This window comes from Struthio camelus, chromosome 7 (genome assembly GCF_040807025.1).
Source record: "Struthio camelus isolate bStrCam1 chromosome 7, bStrCam1.hap1, whole genome shotgun sequence".
Lineage (NCBI taxonomy): Eukaryota > Metazoa > Chordata > Aves > Struthioniformes > Struthionidae > Struthio > Struthio camelus.
The window spans coordinates 38,876,090-38,891,731 of NC_090948.1; the positions used below are offsets into that span (position 1 = coordinate 38,876,090).

The window sequence follows — 15,642 nt, forward strand, 5'->3', positions numbered from 1 at the left end:
TGTACATTACAAAATTTGCTTAAAGGAGTTGCAACTTACTCAGTAAGGCAAAATGGAGTTAAACATTAAGGAAGGAACAAATAAGTGTATTTGACTTCCAAGTATATCCAGTCTGAGGGGTGTCTCTGTCTTCTTCTAATGTGGGAGTGGTTGTGCAAACCTCCTCTTTATGTGTTAACAGTTAACTCTGGTAATACAACACTAGCAAGTGCACTGTCTTTACTTCATCAAATAAATCCATCCATTAAAAAATTAGCATGTTTCATTGTCATGGAAATGCTTGTAATTATTTATTTTAATTACTGCTGCTTTTGCAGTATAGCACATAGGTGTAGTTAAAGCTTTAGCATTTGTTCATCATATATTTTGTGTAGTTAAGTACATATTAGTGTGTAAAATAAGATCTTTTTGTAAATGAGTCATTCAGTTTTATAAAGCGTAATTGGTATGACACCTGTTCTGGTGAAGTGTGGGGTTGTTTGTCTGTTTGTTTGTTTGTGGTCATAAGCAGATAACGTTATAGTAGGGGTTCGTAGAGTCTCCAGATTTCTCTCTCGAGTTCGTTTTACCACTGTGTTTGATTTGATGGCAGGGCAGGTTGCTATGTAATATGATGCTGTCGTTTCTTTCTTTTCCCAAAAGCTTCTTGAACAATTTTTTTTTTCTTGGCTCTTAGATGGAAAGGCTTGTCTGTTTTTGTGTGTATGCACAGTATCATATGTTAGTCATTGGACTTTTCTTTATTTTTACTTTGACTTTTCCTTCGATGAGTTGATTGTACAGTATTTCCTCTTTGGCTTTAGATACTGTAGTTTGTGTCTTTTAGTATTTTGTCTTTGTTGTGTGGTGCTGAATTGTATTTGGTAAGAGTTTTCACTTGCATACACCAAGAAAGGTGTCATTCCTGAATTTCGTGGAAGTGTATAGGTTGGGGATGCTGGGATTTTGCGTTTGGGGAAAGCTTTGGTCTTCTTAAATTAGGCTACATCTCTGTGTCAGCTGCAGTAAACTTATAAAAAAGCTACTTAATTTACAGACTTCTTCACAAGAGCATTTCAGAAATATGACACTCTGGTGTGTTTCTTTCGAACCTCCCTTCTTTTTTGGGTGGGATTGGCATGTAAACTAGCATTGTAATCATACCTATTGAGTTACAACTTCACCCTTTGATTTAATGATCAGTAGTGGTTGAGTGAATCCCACCCGTGACATGCTAAAAAATTAGAGTATTTCCATTTAATGGCTTTTTAATGGCCACTGTATTTTGCCTCCAGTTTTACTGTAAAGTTCCTTAAAGAAGGATTTATAGTACTCCAATAATAAATGTAGTTAGCATTTCTCTAATTGTCCTAGGTTTTTATAGCCATTTATTCATTTACATGGATAGCTAGGATATCTTTCAGGTTATGCTTTTTAGGACCAGCAAATTTACAAAATCTTCTGTAAAGAGTTGAAAAGAAGCGATACTTTCCTGTTGAAAATGGGTTGGACTGATATAAACATTAAGACTAAATGTGATACATACTGATGCTCTGTAACTTTTGTTTATTATTTATCATGTTCCATGTTTTGTTTTACTTTTCCTTACTGATTATTGTAAGAGGAGTTGTTTAGAAAATTCTTCTGTGCCATAAATATCCTATTAGGTTCTCCATGTTTATTTTGAATGAACATCCGAAATACTCATCATTTTTAGCAAGCGGATGATCATTGAAGAAAGAATCAGTGCAAGTTCATAGAAAAGGGTACTAAGGAAAGAATACTTAAAAATAGTTTATCTTGCTAACCTTGTATGCCTTCCTCAGTTAAGCAGACACCTCTTGTGCTTTATTCCTGTTAATGGAAAGTCTGTGCAGGAGGGATTGGTACTTAACATTCATTTGCCTTCATTTCAAAAGACATATTATACACTCTGCTTCACTTACATAGTAATACCATTTTCCTTTTAGCCCCTTAGCAGTTTCTCTCACTCAATTTGGGCAGTGCAGTGCACCTCTCCTTAACAGTGAGGAAATGTTTGCAATCACACACAAGTTTATAAACACAGAGCTCAGAAGAACAAGATAGTTGAACGTGGCAATGTATTGGCAGGGAAATCTACAGTTACCAAGTATAGTTAGCAGTGAAACCAGTAAGGAAATCTCCCGCAGATCAAGATACAACTGATGAAGAAATACAGCCCATGGTCTTTCTACTAGGTTCTGCGGAGCCAAGGCTACCATTTGAATGGCTGCAGATGTATGCTACCTTGATGGAGATTTAAACAAAAAAAAGTGGAGGGGGGGGAGAGAGACTGTGAGAGATCCACAATAACATATGCAGTACTAAGTGAGTATTATAACTGCATGCACATTCTTTGTTCTTTGACTGATTTTGTGTATGCGTTTATGCATAAACACCATAATGGTAATCATGTGTGCCAAGAAAGTGCGAACGATGCCTGTTAAACTGTGTAAGATCAGTTCAGTTTAAGCCAAGCCAGAAGCCAAAGATGACTTGATATCTAGAACTTTCAATTTATTTGTAAACAAATACATCATATTAATAACTAGTAAAAGTCATATTTCCCTGAAAGTTATGGATATGTACTCGAGTACTTTTTTAATTGTTCTCCACGCGTACAAAATGTAGTATTTCTCATCAAAACCCATTTTCAAAGATGAAGGCAGTATGGCAGACCTGCTGTTAGCTCTTTTTACATTGAAGTTTTAGTTGTGCTGTTTAAAGAAATTAAAAACACACTTTTTAAAGGTCATATATGCACTGACAAGAGTTAAGAAAAGCAACTGCTAACGTCCACGATCGTGCTTTGAGTGAACTCATTGGACTGTTTTTGAACATTTATTCTAATTTATGATATATGGTATAAGTTTTTAGTGCAAAATGTCTGCCAGGATACTTAACTGGAAGTAATTCATTTTTATTACTCTCCCCCTCCCCCCCTTTTTAAATGACATATCAACAAGTCAGTGGATGGAATCACACTACAGTGGAATTTTACAGACGAAGAAGACAGAATGGTGTAATATGAGTTGGAAAGGATGTTGTGCGGAGAATACCTATCTTGTGTTTTGTGTTTCTTAAAGGGATATTATCATCTTGAAATCTATCCATTTAAAAAATACCAATTAAAATTGATTTGAGTACTAATTGAAAATGTCTGCCTGTTTATTTTGTGCCTTTTTGTTTTGGTTTGTTGTTTTTTTTTTTTGATAGGAAAAGTTCACTTTTGATATGTGAGTGGCCCACGCAAATAAGTCAACTTTATTTTTAAAACAAATAAGGAGTTCCTTGGGTAACTTAGTTTAAAAAGCTAGGTAATATTTTTTGAAAGAAATAAGCTTTTAATTTTGTCCTATTTTCAAACCAATAATGTGTCTAAATGGGATTTTTTAATTTTATTTTATTTTTGTCTTTGATAGGCCTGTGCAGCTCACTTGAAATGAGCAGGCATGATTTTAATTGTAATTTAGAACCAGACTTCTACGTGCAGTCTTTCTAGCACATCCACATGGGTAACCATATTTCGTTTGTATGGTACTGTTAAGACTTCTTATGTATGTAGGCATTTTTGAATGGAGTCCAAACAAAGAAGGGCTTTACAAAGGCTCTATAGTTTATTAATCCTACTCCAGTAATTTTGAAATTTTGAATGAAAGGAATCAGAAATATCTAATAAGTGTTATGATACTGCTAGATCGTTTGGATGTGTGATTGGTGGAGTGTTGGGGGGCCATGGATAATTCTGTCCAAGCTGCTACTTTGAGCCCATTTTGAGGGTAGTTGAGATCCTGTGAACTCTACCCTATGGTGCTGCCTGTGTTGAGATGGGTAGGATGCAGAGATGCTCTTCTTCCCTTGTTCCCCCTGTTTCTGCAGAGCTCCCTTCGGTGCTACTCTCTCTCTCGTCCACTTCTCGGGACTGCTGTGCTACTTGCTGAATAGCACCATCCTGCTACTCTCTTTTCCCCCCTTCAATCTAACCTCAAAAAATGCTGGGGGAAGAAAGGGATGCTGTCAGTTGAGTGGAAGACAGGGAGAAAGAGGGTTTTGTTTTAACTCATTTATTGCATAGCAGAGAAGTTGTGAGCATAGTGCCACTCTTGCTCTTGCTTGGGGGACCTTCCAGGCAGAGGCGCAATGAGGCTGGGAGGTGTGGAATAAGGCCAGGCTGAGCCTAGTAATTTTGGTGGGTTTTGGGGTTTTGCATGTGCTTTGAATCACTATACTTTTGTAGATCCTGCCCATCACAGTGCTTAGTGCAGTGCTGGAGCTTCCACTGTAATGGAAACCCTATAGGAAAAGCTTACTAAAAAAGTAGAAAATGTGTTTGTGATCAAAAGTGTCTTGTACTCAATCAAAGTAAGACAGTTTGTGGGAAAGAAGGAAAACGTGTCCATGTATGGATGTAGGTCAGATGCATGGGTAGTAAGTACATTTACATATTGTTTAGATGTTCTTAATGAACTTGCGGCATTACAAAATAAACACTGATTTCTATTCCAGGTATGCTGTTTTGTTGATACCATTTGTATTCATTGCTGAATTATTAGCTTTTGTTGAATATTTGTACTTGCTATATATGACATAGGTATTGAAGTATTTGAGACAGCTTTTCAAATTCCAGAAATCAGTTGTCAATCTTTGCTGTTTGTGATGTCCCTGCATTGATAACTTATAACAGGATCCAGAAAATACTTTGAAAAAGGGGCACTAACAAATTGTTTAGACTCCTATACTATATTGCTAAACAAGTTTGTTCATTGCCTTCAGTGATTGGCCTTGGAAAACTGATGAGAAGCCCTCAGGTTACTTGAATGGGACTAGATTTTCATTTCTCTGTTTCTTCTTTCTCTGGTGTTATACTGAGATTTTATACACGGTGTTCAAGAATAAGAAGATAGTCATCTTTCAGATTCTGCTCCAGCAAATTTCCCATTGACTTTAGTAAGAGCCTTATCTATGTAGAGACCAAAGGATTTCATTCCTACTAAAATTAATTTAACTGTAGGTTTTATTTGGGAAGTAAGAAGAATTCATGCATTCTTATAAAGGTATTTCCTTTTTAAATACCAAATTTCTGAATTAAAAAAAAAATCAAGAAAAAAGGAGCAGAGAATTACAAGGCACTAACTGGAATCGCTTTTCATTAACTTACGTACAACTAATCTAGAATATATGTGACTGCCCTTGTTTCCCTAATAGCATTAATATTAAGCATTCTGGAAAAAAAATGATTATTAAGATTTTTTTCGAGGCCGACTTAAAATTCAGTAGATTGTGCCACACACTTAATTGTGAGTTCCTTGTTAATCAATCTTTTTTGGTGTTGTCCATATGGTGTTACAAGTTAATTGATGCTCTGTTGTTTAATTTGACTCTAAAATTCATTTTTGTAAAGGTGTTACTGAACTTATGAATACATAACATAGAAAAAGTTTCTATGTATTAAAAAATGTGAAGCATTTACTTTTTGTAACAGATGATCACTACCTGAATTTTGCAACCCAAACATTGCTGCTGTTGCCGTGCTGCTGCAGAACAACATTGCTGCTGTTCCAGTACCTGAATGAAAGTCAGTGTTCCCCTAAAGAGAAAATAGAAGTTGCGTACAGTATAAATTCCATTTTGAGCTTTATTTAAAACCAAACGTGTGCTAGCTGATACAGGGATAGAGGAGAAACGGCGTTTGCCATTTTTAGGGTTTTTTCCTCATAGGAATGGACAAAACAGATGCAAAATCCTGAATAGTGCTGCAGCCTTGTAGCTGGGTGGCCTAAGTGATCAGCACACCTTGCTTGCCCCATGACTGTTTTTATTTCTTGTATCTGAGTTACCTCTAGCTGGTCTTCTGACTTACCTATCACTGACTTTCTCATTGCTGAAGCTTATAAATTGTTCCTTCATGTTTTGTTGCCTCTCATCATCTTTAAAACCAGGCAGGAATATGCCCGTTAAATAGATGTTTACTTTTGGAAAAGACTTGAGCATGACTTGTTACAATGTGTGTTTGGGACCTATGCTGATTTTTTAGAAGTAATAGAAATCAGCCCTCACACACAAATACCTTTTAACTTGTTAATTTCTGTTTTGTGTCCATAGCAGGTTTGGGCTGAGAGCCACTACCAGCATGTAGCAACTTGGAAATGATATAATTGTTTGTACAACAGATAGGTAGTTGACTAGATCCTGAGTTAAGGAGCTGAATATCTTCCTGGTTAGATTGTGGGAGCTGGAATATGGTGTTACCTTAGGCAGCAGTTCATATTTTTACTGAGCTGAAACTGAGGGAAAATTATTAACTTGAGTCAGTTTGGTTCGCATGTCATAAAGCGAGGCAAGATGGTTGAGATCATCTGTTCTGGTACAGGGAGGCTGTAAGACTGAATTCATTTATTTTTGTATTGAAGCATCATGTTTTAAAAATACCTCCAAAAACTTGGATTTGAAAATGCCCATGGATGAAAAGCACATCAAAACCTCTAATAAGATACTTCTGAAGCTCCCTCTCCCTCTTTCCCCTATAGTTCCAATCCAAATTTCTCTGGCCTTAAGTTAAAGTCATTGAGCCTTGTTATACTTCTGAGAACAAGGAGCCTTCTGTTATCAGCTCTCTGTTCCACGTAGACATAGCCGTAGCTTGTGGCTTTCAAATTTCTTTTTCTTTGGTAAATTGTCGAGTCAACTCCCTGAGGCTTTCATTTAAAGATATTTCAATCCTTTGTCATTCTTGTGATTCCCCCAAGCTCTCTCCAATATATCAATGTCTTGCTTGAATTGTATATGCCAGAACTGGGCATGCTATTGCATTAGTAGATGGCAGAGTGCCAAATATAGGATATAAAATAACCTATCTTTCCTAATTATATTTTGTTATTTATGCACCAAAAATCTCACTAGCCCTTTTGACCATGAAGTTTCAGTAGGAGTTTCTACAGTTGCTATGTATTTGGTTATTGACCACATTGATCTCTTTCTTAAGGTCATTGCTTTCTAGGTGGAACCCTGTGATTTGTAAATACAACCTGAAGTCTGTTCCTAGGTAAACAACTTTAGCTATACTGAAACATTTGCTTGCAGCTCCCTTCCCAGTCAATCCAGGAAGCGTCATGTCCCTCTTTTGATGACTTGCTATTTTTTTTTAATCAGTATTAAATTCACCTTTTCTTCCAGGTCATTGCTAAAAATGTTGTATGATATATAACTGTGATATGTTCCCTGAAGACCTTATTGTGAACATTGTGTGATGATTCTCCATTTACAATTACAGGCCAGGCAATGCTTTCTTAATGCTATGGCTATGGTTGCATAAATGAATAGACCACAAGATGTATACATTAGGAATTATAAATTCAAAGCTTGAATTTCTTTCATCTCTAATTTGAGTTAAAGCACCTTAGGGAAAGTTTATGTTATGGAATACGCATTGCTGCTGATCATGCCATTTTTCTTTTTTTGGTTGAATGCTATATTTTCCAGAGCTGCCAGTATCTCTTTGAGTCCTCTGTTTCAGCACTGAAGACAAATGATTGAGTAATTCAAAGCATCAGTCAAAAAAACAGGCACGATACTAGTTTCTATTGGCTTCTGTTTCAGGAGAAGAATAACCTAATGGCTTTTCTGTCTTCTGTAGCACATCCAGTTTTGGGTGTCTCTGTAGGAGAATGGTGCTTTCACTGTATATTTCTTACCTTGTTCCTGTCTGGAGCTTCCACAACCTGGAGCCTCGGGGTTGACTGAAACAATAATTTGAGTTTGTAGCTCAGAAAGTGTATTTTGAAGTGGTAGTCTAATAAAAATACACTTCTCTTTGGTGGTCACCATTTGAAGAATTTAGAGCCTTAATTAGTGTCCCCTACCTTCAATACTGCTAATAAGTGCCATCCTTTACAGTCTGCTACTGTAGCTCTTACTTGCACTTACAAGGTGGTCTTACTGAAGTTGCTACACAACGTGGGTGGGAGGATTGTGTTAATGGTGTGGGAGGGAAAATGAAGAGAATAAAGACATAAAGACTTTAAGGCCCTAATATACTAACTTTGTGTAGAAAGACAAGATGAGGAACTTCCGTGGTGGGAGAGCTGCCTAGTGTTTGGAGAGCGTAGCCAAGAGGATACAAACGTAGATAAAATGGAGATGAAACTGAAATGAGAAGGAGAGAGAGCTTGAATGTGAGGGGGTATATGCTGAATTCTGCAGTGGGCAGGAAGCTAATCAAGATTCTTGGGAACTGACTGTGTGTGTCCCCCGTTCAAGTGAGAATGGGATGTGTCTGCTCTATTGAGGACACATTTGGAGTTTAGAGAGTCAGAACCTGCAGAAGTATCAGTGAGAGATTTGGCAGAGGTGTGGTGGTGTTAATCTGCAATATTGTGAAGGCAAATGTAAGAAGATTAACTGACCTCAGAAACTGAGAGCAAAGCGATTTGATGGCAAGTCATACGTGTAATTAATGAAGAATAGAATTGGCCGTGCAGAAGGAAGAGAAAAGAATCAGGAGAAAGATGCATCCTAATCTTTACGATATTCATATTATGTTATTAGGAGTGATGTTTCCACTCCAACCTTTCTTGAGTTCAGGCGTGGAATTAACATTGGCCACATCTTAAAATTTCTGTTCTGCTATAACTATTGGTGTTCCGCTTATTCCCAGATGCTTTTTGGCTTAAAATAAGGAGACGAAGAGTCTTTAAAGTGGGAGCTTTAAAGCGAAGAAGTTAGTGTAGGCACTGTTTTCATATTTCGATTATTCACAAAATAGAAAAACAAAACAAAATGTTTTGCTTGTAAATCAGAAAAAAATTTTCTTTTTTTTTGAAGAGTGAGTTTATTTACTATTTTTCAAAGTCATTTTCTTGAGTTTGAGGAATGCAGATGCTATAGGAGAACAAAGCTAAACTATTTACTTTACTCTGGTGGTCTTCCTGGGAGTCTCCATTTCAGAATCTAGTGATCTTTCCTAACCTGCACATCTCTGGGTTCCTTCATTCCTTGCTTTCTCCAGTTCACTGTCTGCACCTGCTGTGGAGGATGAGTAGTTCAAAACCAAAAAAAATCAAGTAAGAGAAAAGATGAAAAATGAATGATCTTTGGCATTAACTCTCAAGCAGCTTCCCAGCTGGAGTGGAATTCTTACAATTTGGAAAAGATTTCTTCTAATGTGGCCCCATATAAAGGGATATCTGCTGAATAGATGAAACCAACATCTGTGATTTTTCTGGTGCTTGCATCATTTGGAGTGCTTTGGGCATTTTTTTTTAGTGATTTCCTCATGCACTACAGCCATACTTAAAAGGGGAAGGTCTGAAATACTAGATCTGAAATACTACTGCAATATTTTATTTCAGAGTTTGAACTTGAAGGGAAGAGAAAGAAGAAATAACATTTTGATTTTTTTTTAATTGATGGATTTTGATTATGTAAGTTGCTGATGATGTGTACAGGTGCATGGGCTGAGGGGGGAGCAAATCTGATTTTCCTTGTGTATTTCAAGGGACAGCTGTGATACATCAGTAATGTTAGGCTGTATAATGCAGTACAGTTAGATGCTCCTCCCAGGAGATCCTGCTCTTGGCAAACCTTATGTACAAACTGATTACCTGCAGGCTAAGATGTTTTTATATGTTACTTTTCTTAGCTGGCTAACTAAATGAACTCTTTCCATGTCTCATTTGAATTGTGGTTCAGTTTGAGGTGTGCTGCACTGCTTTGCAACATCATTCTTGTGTGCAACCCTGATCATTTTGTGTAGATGTGGTCTAAATCACTGGATTCTGTCAATTTATGCAGATAGGAGGGACATTTGGGTCCTCCTATAGGAAGGGAGGAGCTGCTAAGGGCTGTTGCCTGGCAAAGTGTGCAGGGAGAAATAATTGGGGTTGCAGTAGGTGGGAAGCTGAAGGCTAGAAAATACTTTGCCAAATCTTCTGTCCTGAGGGAGGTTTCATCATTTATGTTGGTTGGTATAAATGATGATAAACTAGGCCCAGCTCATTCTTATCTACATATACCTCCTGTTTTGCCCCCTGCCCTGTTTTTTTTGCTTTGGCTTCGTGGGGGAGGCAGAAGGCAGGTGCAGGATGATGTTTTTCAGGCCTCCTATTTGCTTGAAGTGTCAGCTGTGGTTGAGAGGGTGATCTTTGTTGTTGGGACTAAGGATACGGAAGAAACATACCACCAACTAGAGCAAACTTTTCAACTGTTCTGAGATCCAGTGTGAAATAGTACCTTCCGAGATACTGAAGTTCGTGGCTTTGGGTGGCTGTGATACTCTGGAGTGGGGAAATGGCAAATGAGGGACGCCCCCAGAAAAGCACAGGCAAGCTGAGCATTCCTGCACTCCTGAGTGTCTGATCCCTTTCTCAGTCTTCTCATTGCCCTGAATTTCTATATGAACCAGCCCAACTGCTAAAACTTTTTCTACATCGTTTTGCCATATTTGTTTTGATTGTAATAGTTTCTAAAATACTGATTTACTAGCTCTTCTGAGTTCTCCTTCAGTGCGATTGTGAACGTGGTTCTCTTGAGGAACGAAACCTCTGCACATGCAGGCTCTGTTATATTAGTAATTAGATTACCAATTCAGTTTCTTTGCAAAAAGGCCTATGGAAGATGTGCTTTACGTGAGCTGCTGTAGAAGAGCAGTATACTAGAAGAGGCATACTATTTCATGTTTGTTTGTCATTACGTAGAATAGAGTAATAATTGCTTTAAGCTTGTGGTGATATTGATGGGAATGAGCATCAGCTAGTGACTTGATCTCTACTCACTTTTCTCCTCTCTATGCTGGTTGTCTGCTCAGAAATCCTGCATGGCCCACAGCCTTGGGTAGCAGCCTGTAGCACATTGCTATTGTCTGTGCTATTGCAGTCAAGTATTTATTTATTTTTACTTAGAACAGTGTGATCCTAAATAGAAGATTATTACTAAGTATATTCTTGTATGTATACCCTTTTTGGAATGCTAAAAGCTTGGCCATCCTTAGAAGGTTGCCATATGCCTTCCCCAGCATTTTGTCCAATATTTTTCTCTCCTCTAAACAGCACACAGCTTTCCAGGTAGCTCTGCCCTCACTCAGCACGTGTGACTGTTTCCCTAAGCCTGTACTCTCCAGCTCCCTAATCTTATCTCCTATCCATATCCATATATGTTGATCCAGTACTTGTGTCTCCATTAGACAGTGCAGGTCCTGGTTTCCTCCGAGTGTCCGCATGTTCTGGCGAGCAGGCACCAGAGGATAGGAATAAATTGCTGCTGTCAGTTGACTGGTGCTTTCTTATATCTTGGTGAGGCAACGACATCTCATAATTGGACCATGATTGAAACACCACGTTCAAATATTAGAGCAAGTTCTTATTTTTCTTTTTTGCCCAAGCAGCTTTTCTGAAAGAGCATTTCCCTTACTGCGTTTGAGGAAGCATGGTAAACGGAGCTGAGCTCTGAGGTGCTACCAGCTCTGTGCCAACCTGAACGGGCATGCAGGACTAGCTGCATGGCTGCAAGTGCTGCGTCAGCATCCAGGCTGTGGTGGCTAGGAGGGGCAGAGCGCAGGCACTCCTCGCTTGCTCTTCCTTTTACGTTGATGAGTGCTGTGAACCTGGGAAGGGTTGCCTTCCAGGCCATCCCCATTATTGGCACAAGCTGGCAGGTGCAAGAATTTCTCGATCCGTTGTGAACTGTATCCTCATGGGTGCGTGAGCAGAATCCTATATGGAGGACTAGTCAAGGAGTCTTGCCATTGATTATTAGGTAACTTGTCATGATTTGCTCTTTCCCTTTGAGCTATTTCATCACTGGCTGATTCTGGACATTATCTGTTATTTCTGCTTTATAGGAGCAATTGTTTCTGGCTGTATCCTTTAGTGCAGTGAGTCGTGGTACCACCTGTAGAGACTTGAAACATGAATCATAAACCCATGGCCTGCTCTGTTGTACAGGAAATGTGGAAGTGTCTTTAGGGTAGCTTAATCGTTGTATTTTGATTGAAATGGTGAAATTTTTGCATTACTTCAAAGGTAGATAAGCATCTTGTGGTAAAAGTTAATATTAAAGTCTGGTCCTTTTCAGAATGATATGCTCAGTATCAGCTGTAATGTCTAAATCAAGTTTAAGTAATTTAGCAATGGCTAAAGCAGGCTGTACTCTTGTGGTTCCTGTCCATGCAGGGTCTAAGCTTGCGCATCATTTGTTACTGTTTTACATTTCCCGATAGAGGAGTGGTCCCATGAATGAGGAAGAGAGGAAATTACTTTTATTGATCCACTTCATTCTTTAGCTTTTGGTTACACTTGTGTAAAGGCTTTAGAAGTCAATCTGATCAGTCTACTGTGCTCAACTTCCATGAAGTTTGAGGCTGCTGTGCGGAGGTATGGGGTCCTTGACTGTTGTTTCAAGTGCTGTGGTTTAGGACTTGAAGGCAGATTGTTGCTAGATTGTTCAGCTGCAAAAAGCTTTTTCTGAGCTATTACTTTCGGTGTGCCAGGCTTAGGCTGTGGAGAAGAATCAAAGGAGCGCCCCTCCTGCTAGTATGTCTGCATCACTTTTTATACTGGGAAACAATAACCTCACATGTTAAACAGAAAAGGCCACTGAAAATGCTGTTGAGAAAGGAAGAAAAAAAGGTATTTTTTAGGATTCATTGTAGGTCAGTGACAAAAGAGAAAAAGCAACAGTTCTCAAAAGGAAGAGAGTTTGATTTAAAAAAAAAAAAAGGCAGATGTCTGATTATTTTTATTCTTTATATGGAAAAATAAAATATGAACTAAACAATGCCAGCGATATGATTCATCTGCTCCTTTTTCTCCCCCATGACATGTGGGAGGCTTCCGGTAATGTTAGTGGAAATTATGATGTATGGGGAATAATTTTATTTTTAAAATAATACTGCTTTACTGCCGAGATCACTGGTGTCTTGTGTGAGCACAGCACTGCACCTGTGCACCACTAACAGGTCGAGGAAAATTCTAAGTTATTTTCAAAGGAGCATTGCTTTTTAGTCTGGTAACAGTATTTCATGGAAGAACAACATAGTTGAGAGAAAAGGGTGCTGACGTTTTTGCACTTTGAGCTCTTGTCAGTGGCCTCTGTCAGTTCTCATTTCTGATCATGGAGGAACCTTCTTCCTCCTTTCCCCCCATTCCTCTTTCATGTTGAAAACTTATAAATGCTGGGAAATTACTTTAATACATTTGTTCCTATTTCCTCAGCTTCTTAAATTTTTAATTAAAAATAATTTGCAATAGCAGTTTTTCGGACAACTTCTGAAGTGATAGATTGATGTACTCTAAGGCTTTGACCTTAGAAGGGATGTACTTCTGCGTTCCTTTTTCTGCAGAAGTGGCCCTTGCTGTCACTTTTTAAAGCTGTGCCAGGGGCTCAGGCATTACAGTTGAAGTTGCAATGCTGTATTTTTTTTATTTCATTTTTTTCAGGGGCCTCAGAGGGGTCGCAATTTTGTTCCGGGTCATCTGTTCTGAGTACCTGCTCCTGTGGGTGTGTGGACTTGGTTAAATCATCCATGGCCCCTTCTTTGTTTTTTAGTAAGCAGATAGTGCCTTCTCTGATGAAACGCTCTTCTGTGATGAAACACGCTGCAGCAAGTCGGATAATTTGCATTGCTTTTTTTGGCCTGTACTCCCAGGATAAACTTTTTGTTGAAGAAAAAACTGAAGTTTCATATCCTACTTATTTCTAAAGTTAAATTCAGAGGGAGAAAAAGCTAGTTAATTTAAATGCAGCTTTTGTGTAGGTGTAGAATTGTGGGTTTTTACTTTTCGATGATGCATGCTTAGAATATTTTCTGGTAAAGCTGCAAATGTCTATGTAATGCATTTTCCTCTGCTAACAGTTGACTTGCTTATTTGCTTTTGTGGAACCCTTAGATATTACTCAGTGATGCTTCAGGTCTGTGGATCATTGATTGAAAATCACCAGGATCCAGATACGTTCAGGCTCACAGACCATTAGACAGTATCGGTGCAATTAAAGACCATTAAAGGTCTTTAATTAAAGGTATCTTTCTTTCTTAATGTAAATTCCACAGGTTTGACTTTGCTGCATAGATGTTGGATACATTTTCTACATAGCAGAACCGTGAAAGATTATGAAGCCTCTGATAAAATCTAGGGCATGGTATAGCTTCTTTTTTTTTTTAATTTTATTTTTTTAATTTTTTTATTAAATTGGTTGTAGAGTGAACACAGGGGCCTGTCTGAAGTTGGGTCCTTATGCTTCATTTTGCCTGGAGGTCTCTGGCAGTAATATCGTGATGGTTATGATTAATCCTAAGTTTATTTTACATTTGCGTATTTTAGTTATTTTCTTAGAGAAGTCCATGCATTTTTGTTGGTATGGCCATTAGAACGTGTTTGCTTTAACCAAATGTTTTCTGTTACGTTGGGTGCTATTTTCTGCATACTTCTAAGATCTACTGTACCATTTTGCTTGCTAAGCAGGGCTTACAGCTACAGAATATTTTAACAGTTCTTAGAGATTTCAAAATTTTTTTAATAAAATTTTATGTAAATAGAAATAAATTCGAACTTAATAAATTGAATTTCTGTCTTTATTTTTGTTCCCTCCTGAATTCTTTCCTGAATATATGCACATATGTACACACACAGACACACACACACACACATATATATAGCTTAATTACATAGCTCCTTACTTCATAGCCATAATGCTATCTTAAATGAAACCTATATGAGTATTCTTTCCAGGACAACGTATTCTGATACTATCTAGTTTTTGACACGTTTTGACCACGTGAATTATATAATATCAAGGAAGATGAAGAATATATTTAAATATTAGCATTTAGAGTTCACTAAAACACTGGTAATCATGATAGCTCAGTTAAGTAAGAGGCTGTTCAGACATGTGAAAGTTACCATCTAAATACGCAAGCTGAACATTGTTGTATGTATTTATCAATTTGATACTTTTCTGCTGAAGATCCCTGTCATGTGCCACACACTGGACTTTTTGTGGTGCCCTGTGGCATCAAATGTGGAGAAATTTACACTTCTGTAAAAGAGCTTCCATAGTGGTCTTCATAGCTCTCTGCTATTGCTGTGCATTGAGTTCTGGCAGAAGCTGTCAGAGACCATCGCTTCTCCCTTCCTCCCCTTTTGGAATCGCTCTTCTTGTTCACTTCAGGATTATCTTTATGAGCACCTCTGAGATGAAGCAGCAGTGAGTGAGATGCTGCCACCTCAGGCCTCTCTTACGGTGCAGCACATCTCAAATAGTTAGCAGCAGGTGATGGGCATGCAAATTCTAGAATATGGCTTGATGTTACTTCAAATTTGTCTTGTGTTTACACTGTTGCCGTAATGCCTGAAAATGAGACAAACTCCTAACTTGAAACAAATTCTCATTGTTCTGGTTTAAATTGTCAACAGGGGCTATGGTCTCTGCTGTTTGCAACAACTGATTGCTGATATTGTGAAAGAGATTATGTATCAAACAGAGTTCTAGCAACGTAGCTCTTCATTTGAACAGTCTTATTTTGGCTTACTATCCATTTAGATTTTCTTGTCTTTGTTGTCCTAGATTGTGTTGTCCTTTTGTTGAAGGAATTGAAACTAAGCTGAAAAATAGCCATTCTTGCTAGATGTCCGATGAAGTGTTGCATCTCTT

At 38.0% G+C, this 15,642-nt stretch overlaps 1 protein-coding gene across 8 annotated transcripts in view; it reads left to right on the top strand.

Annotated features, from left to right (window-relative positions):
- Positions 1–15,642, top strand: part of TET1 (tet methylcytosine dioxygenase 1) — a 95,217-nt gene that overhangs the window by 28,232 nt on the left and 51,343 nt on the right. The gene's annotated exons all lie outside the window — the stretch shown is intronic.